At 41.7% G+C, this 6,865-nt stretch overlaps 1 protein-coding gene across 1 annotated transcript in view; it reads left to right on the top strand.

The window, feature by feature from the left end:
* The window catches only part of LOC138157656 (tumor protein 63-like), a 77,442-nt gene that overhangs the window by 1,832 nt on the left and 68,745 nt on the right, over nt 1–6,865 (top strand). The window lies entirely within an intron of this gene.

The following is a 6,865-nucleotide window of genomic DNA, read 5'->3' as shown; positions in this document are numbered from 1 at the left end:
TCTCTCTCTCTCTCTCTCTCTCTCTCTCTCTCTCTCTCTCTCTCTCTCTCTCTCTCTCTCTCTCTCTCTCTCTCTCGTTTCGAATTGAACTTGGCTATTTTTAAACTTGCAAATGTAATCTGAACAGTGTTTTTCCAGTCATAAAGTTACAGGAGATATTCAGGTCCTATATGACAGGGTCAAAAAATGGATTGAGTTAGAATTAGGGCTTAGTTTAGGAGTGTGACAGGACTAAAGATGGGATGGGCTGTTTCCCCCAAAATAACTGACTGAAAGAAGGCTGGTGGCATTAAAAGGGCCAGGCTCAGTGGGTAAGGGTGGACTCGTCATTCATCACTCCTGCCTCCCACAGCCATTGGGCTGGGCTTGGGCTGGAAGAGCTTGGAGCCTGGGTCCAGCTGGGGCTCAGTTTCTGTCACCTGGCCTGCCAGATTAGGGAAGCTCTGTGATCATCTTCCCCAAGTTTAACTTGTCACCATGTTTGACACTAACAAGGCTTCAGCTGCTCTTCCTGGGAGCTTCCTGGTAGCAGGGTGAGAGCCCACCCAGGACACAGGACTGGAGAGTGAAGGAACGTGAGTGGAGAGAAAGGCCATGGAAAGGAGATCTGGCAGATGTCATCCAGTTTGGGAATCACAAGCACTTGGCATTTCTTGGGCTTGGGCTTGAAAGTCCCCACTTTTCCCAAGCCTGGAAGTCCCTGCCTCTCCCCAGACTGCATGAAGTCAGAGGGGAAAGAGAGGGAAAGGGCAATCTATATTTCCCTAATCTCCTGTTCCAAAGATGTCTTACCATACTGCTCATTTTTATGACATCAATTAGAAAGGAATGTGACACCAATGATAGTCACCATTTTATTCAGCACTTTAAGGATCGGAGAAAGCTTTTGATCAGTTATTCCCTGTTGGTCCTCAGGACAACCTGGGATGCAAGTGGAAATACTGCCCCCATTTTACAGATGAGGAAAGTGAAGCAGAGAGAGGTTGAATCATTTGCCCAGGGTCACATAGCTAGTGCCTAAGGTCATACTATCTACTATGCCACCTAGCTGTCACCAAGAGAACAGCTTCTTTGAGGGGCTTCTCTTAGTACACCAACATCTGGCTCAGCCGGCTGTCTTATAAGGAGAAACTGCCTTTGGCAACCTTTGGTTAAGTTGATTTTTTTCTCTTCTAGCCAGAGGCTACCCCAGTCACCAAAGAGGGCAGAGCCGTCCATCTAAAAGGGAATTATGTCTCTAGTTAATAAAGGGAGATCAATCCAGCAGCCCCCCACTGTCTCTGAGTTTTCATGTCAGGATGTCAGACTCAGCATCCCAAAGCATATGGTCAGTTGGCAATGGTCATAAGTCCCCAGCAGGACTGTAGATATCTGATAAATGTGGAGGAGTCAGGAGTAAGGGACAGAGAAGAGCCTGTGCTCTCACAAATGCAGACTCAAGCCCCTTTTCAGGAAAAATGACTTAGTGTGACTCAAAAAAGAAGAGCAAAATCAATCCGTGGAAACCTGATGATTAATAGTTAGAGTACAGCATTTGCTGAAGACAGAAGACTCTTTCTTGAAAATGACACATTGGCTTGGTGCAATATATTAGGTGTATAATAAATGTTCGTTGACTCATTGATGTCATGTTAAATGTGATCAATGTCTCTATGACAAATAACAGTTTGCCTGTGATTTTTCATTTAATGGTTGTAGGGGTGAAGAGATGTTTGGGGTCAGAGATGACTAGTTTGGTCTAATTTTATGTGTCCTGTGAAATGTCCTCATGAGAAACATTTCATATATTCTGTTTGTCACATGAAGAAGCAGCACTCTCAGTGATGCCGACAGAGTGAATGAACTGGAGCTGGCCATTCCCATATGCCAGTGCCTGGTCTTCTCAGTTTACAAGACCTATTTTAGGAGAGACCGTATTGAATCACTTCACAGCCACAGGCACCTACAGTGTCAAATTTGTCTTTTCTTGACCTTGGCTTTAGAAAGAAATGTTGAAAAGAAAGAATGGAAAACCCAAGGTATTGAACTGATCTTCAAACCCAATCCACCTCTCCTCCCCCAGGCAAGGGCCCACTGCAAAGCTGTCCACATTTAATGATTAAGACAGTTAGGTCATTATGCTTCTAAATAAGGCCATTCAAATGTACAGCTTTGTAAAAATGATGGATTTTAGCCACACAGTGTTAGAAATCAGAGGCAATGCCTCACTACAAGTTAAGCTCATGATAATCTATGGTGTCCCACTGCCTCCTTCAGCAGCTTTGAGGATAAAATGTTGATGAGGATGGTTTGCTTTAACCTATAAGAAAATTCTTCAAAAAACAGAAAGCCAAGTGGCAATAAAGAACTGTGGTCTACTTCCTTCTGATGTGGACCAACGGAGGTGAGCAGATAAGGAGGGGCTGCCTGGGAATACATGGGGATAAGGACATTTCAGATGAGGAAACAAATTCAACCAATACAAGCTTTTGCCACCTCTGGGTAAACTCTTGAAAAGGCCTTCTGATTACTACAATTACCTTGTGTTTTCTTTGTATATACTCATAGCTGCTGTTATGACTCAACCGCATTGCCCTTGAGATCATAGACGGTGTTGGTTTTATCCTGGTATCTCTATCACCTAGTATGCCTCATGACCCAAAATGGGAATTTAATAAATGGCTGATAGGTGACTGTGGGCAAAAATCTTTCCAAGCAGGCTTTCACTAAAGGAAGTCCGAGGGATGGTGGGGAGTATATTTGATTTGGCGTCAAGAGACCTGTGTTGAAAACTGGTTCTGTTCTTTGTTGTCTATGTAAACTGAGGCAAGTTGCTTAACTTTAGGACTCAGTTCACCATCTATAAGCACAAACTCCTGTTAAGGATAAGTTTGATCCACAAGAATATTATTAAAAATGTATGCAAATAGCCATGCTTCATTGACGATATTTTGGTAAGGGCACCATGGTATAGTGGGAAGTATATTGCACTTTTTGTCTGAAGAACTTGAGTTCAAATATCACCTTTGGTAGAAAAGAAAGAGCCTAGACCTGTGGCTTAATTGATATAGGAAACTGTCAGGTGAGGAAATACCCTCTCTCCATGAAGGTAGGAATCTTCGCCGCAACTTAAGAGTCTTACAGAATTGTCTAGAAGTGACTTGCCCAGGTTCATACACCCTATGTGTATGAAAAATGGGGCTTGAACCCAGCTTCAAGGTCAGTAATCTCTCTATTATGTCTTGCTACCTTTTTCAAAATGGAAGGTCTTCCAATTTTGTGGAGGTGACATGTCCAGCTGCTCTTTGGGAACAGTTTGGCTGAGAAGATGCTCTGGTCCCAGTTCTCTTTATTGATTGAACTCTAGGATTTTCTGGGGTCTGTATTTGTGGGATAGGAAGAGTTTCTGAAGCTGATGAAGCTTTTGGTCTGGAACACTGAGGTTGACACCCCCAAGGCAATCATGATCGTATCTCCATGTATATGTATGAGTTTATATTCATGTGCATGTCTGTGAGTGGATTTACGTGCTTTGTATCCATGAGCTTGCTGGAGTCTCACAAAAAATCTGCAAGCTTCATTTTGACCCAATTTACAGAGGGATCTAGTTCATAGAATTGTTGAGAGTCTCCGAGGAGTTAAGGGAGGTTCAGGGATGTTTGTGTCTGTGATAACAGTGCATTGTAAGTATCAGAGAAAGGATACAAGCCGTGATTTACTGGCCAGAAGTTCAGCCCTCTAACTACTATACTACCCTGCCAACAGGCACACTACTATGTCTACTGATTATCCAAACTACAGAACTCACCTTAGTCCTGTTTGGTCATATTCCTTCATCAAATTCTGAATTTAAAACATCATCTTGCATCCTCCACCACCAAAGAAAGAGAGAGAAACACATATTTCAACATGATGTCTATTTTGAGTATTATTTTCATATAAGTCATGGCATCAACTTCCTGATGGCATGGTCCTCTTCAAGAATGAGGGACAAACAAAAAACAAAGAAAACAAATAGAATTTTGAGTTTACCAAAAATCAGTTGTGATGAATTCTGACCATAACATAGAAGACCTGCAAGAATAGGTTTAAAAAAGTTACATTTGGTCATCTTAGGGCAATGGCCCCTTTGAACATAAAGGTCAATTAGTATTAATCATGTCAAATTGGCAAGTTGATGTGGAGAGAATGATTCAAAAGAAAGTTTAATTGGAAAACCATTGCTTTGCCATAAATCCAGCATATTGGAGTCTGTAGGCAGGAGAAAGGGACACAGTCCTTTCTAGCTGCCATCCCCTCCCCTACCCCCCACCGTATAAGCTGCTGAGCAGGAACAAAGCAAAGACATGGCAATCCCTACACCACCACCCCTCCTCCTCTGAAAGTGGCGACATCCCTGCAATGGGAAGCTGGAAAACTTCCTTTACTTAAAAGTCAAATGAATCTTGAAGTGACAGTTGCCCTTCCTGAGCTGTCTTGTAAGTCAAGATCCCCGTGTGTGAGTGGCCCGAGTCTTTTTACAACTCTGAGTGGTCCTGATGGGTGTTAGGCCTCCTAGAAGGCATCCGCCAAGGAACAGTCTCAGGCAACAAAGATGGAGAAGACACTGTAATTATCATCAAAGGCCAGTGACTACCGTGTATATAATTAGCCACTTCCCCAACCACAGAAAGGTACTTTGTTCAGTTGGAACCAGACAGAGGAGTGGACATGGGGGTGATATCGACATATCCATTTATTAGTGAGATTTCCATTCTCATGATCTGTTTCCCACTTGATGATGTTCAGTGTGTGTGTGTGTGTGTGTGTGTGTGTGTGTGTGTGTATTGAGTGAGAGAGAGAGACAGAAAGAGAGAATCTCACTTGCTTTATCTTTGTCTCTATCTCTCTTTGTGTTTCTCTGTCTCTGTTTCACTCTCTGTGTCTCTCTCTGCATCTCTGTCTCTGTCTCTATCTCAGTCTTTTTCTGTCTGTCTGTATTGCTCCTCTCTTTCTCTGCCCCTTTCTCTGACCCTTTGAAGTTCAGAACAGATTCATCAAATGTAAAAGAAATGTTTGTTCTTCGATTTCCTGTTTTCTGTCTTTCTTTCCCTTTCATTTCTGATGCATGAGCCAAATCCGTCTGTTCCACCTAACCATTCCAAACTGACCATTCTAGAAATCTGATTAGTTGTGTAGAGCTTCCTTACAATGAAAGGCCAAGCAGGCACAGACACCAAAAGAAGCCTGAAAAGGCACTGGAAAGCAGGAGGGCTGCAAAGTACTCTTTTTGATGTAGTAAGATTCACTTAGTCAAGTGGTAATTTAGGGGATGGTGTTGTATGTTGAACTAGTAATCACATAGTCTGGGTCATTGCAAAAACTTTCATCTTCAACAAGTCCTTGGAAAGGCAGCTTGGCCTGGTGGGTAGAGGACTGCCTGTGGCATTGGGGTGGTCTGGGTTCTAGTCCTGCTACTAACACCTAGTAGTTGTGTAACTCCGAGAAATTGATTTACTCTGCCAGTTCCCCACACCCCCTTGAAGACTTGTTAGAAGCAAGTGGCCAACCTGTTTTAGGAAAAGGACCTTCTCCATCAGAGGCTCCCAACTATACAACGTATTACAGGAATCACAACCCCCCCCCCTTTCCAGCTCTCCTGTGGGTCTTCTTTTCCTCCATTAATACCCAAATTAACTGTAAAAGAGATATGAAGAATGATATTATCTATATTCAGAGAAAGAATTGATAAATGAAGTATGAATAGAATAATTTTACACACACATAATATTTATATATGTACATGTACATAAATATATATGTGTGTGTATTAGCTATTTGTATCTAATGGTAGCCATCTCTAGGTGGGGGGAGAGAAAAAAGGGGGAAAAAGAAATGTACTTGATAACTTTATTATTTATTTGTGTCTATGGAAGTCATCTCTAGGGTGGGATAGAGGGAAGAAAACAAGGAAAAGAAAGAAATGTAGTTTATAACTTTATTATTATTTTAAAAGGAATAGCAAGTTGTACATAATAGGTTTGCATTGTATGTGTAACCATATTGTGTATTTTACTATATCATGGAATTGCTCTTTTTGTTCACAAATTTAAATAGATTTTTTTTTAATGTAAGCTCCTGGAGATCAGGGACTATCTTGCTGGCTTGTAGTTATATCTCTAGGTCCTTCCACTCTGCAGAGAAGGAGACAGACAGACAGAGAGGAGAGAGAGAGAGATGATAAAGATGACTGACAAGACACATGATAGAGATAGATTGATGATGGATTGATTAATAGAGATAATAGAGATAGATGAAATAACAGGTCTACCCTCTTTCACTCTTCCCATCCTCACCAATGTTATAATTGCTGACCTATGTATGGCAGTTAGATGTTTTCCAGGCCCTTCACAAAGCACTGATTTGATCCCTCAACATGACTTTGTGAATTACTTCCTGTAACAAAAGCTATTTTGGAGATAAAGATCCATCAGAGGTTAAATGAAACTCCCACAGTTCCATAGCTAGTAAGTATCTGGGGTAGAATTTGAACTCACATCTTCCTGAGTCAAAGTCCTTTACTCTAGCTTTATTACACTGGGAGACAGCTAGATGGCTCAGTGCATAGAGTGCTGAACCTGGAATCAGGAAGACCTAAATTCAAATCTGGCCTCAGACACTCCCTAACTGTGTGACCCTGGACAAGTCACTTCAACTCAATTTGCCAAATCCACTAGAAAAGGAAATGGCAAAACAATCCAGTATCTTTGCCAAGAAAAGCCCAAAAGGGGTCACAGAGAGTCAGACATGACAAAAGAAAAACAAATACCAAACTATTTCTCTAGTAAGTCAACCTAACTGATGTTTCAAGGGAGGGAGTTATCTAACTTTTTTTTCCTCATAGACA

This window comes from Petaurus breviceps, unplaced genomic scaffold (genome assembly GCF_028583685.1).
Source record: "Petaurus breviceps papuanus isolate PSGF00001 unplaced genomic scaffold, PetGlider_PUasm1.0 173, whole genome shotgun sequence".
Classification (NCBI taxonomy): Eukaryota; Metazoa; Chordata; class Mammalia; order Diprotodontia; family Petauridae; genus Petaurus; species Petaurus breviceps.
Note: the sequence above shows the minus strand (reverse complement) of the source record. Positions and strands in the feature narration are given on the sequence as shown.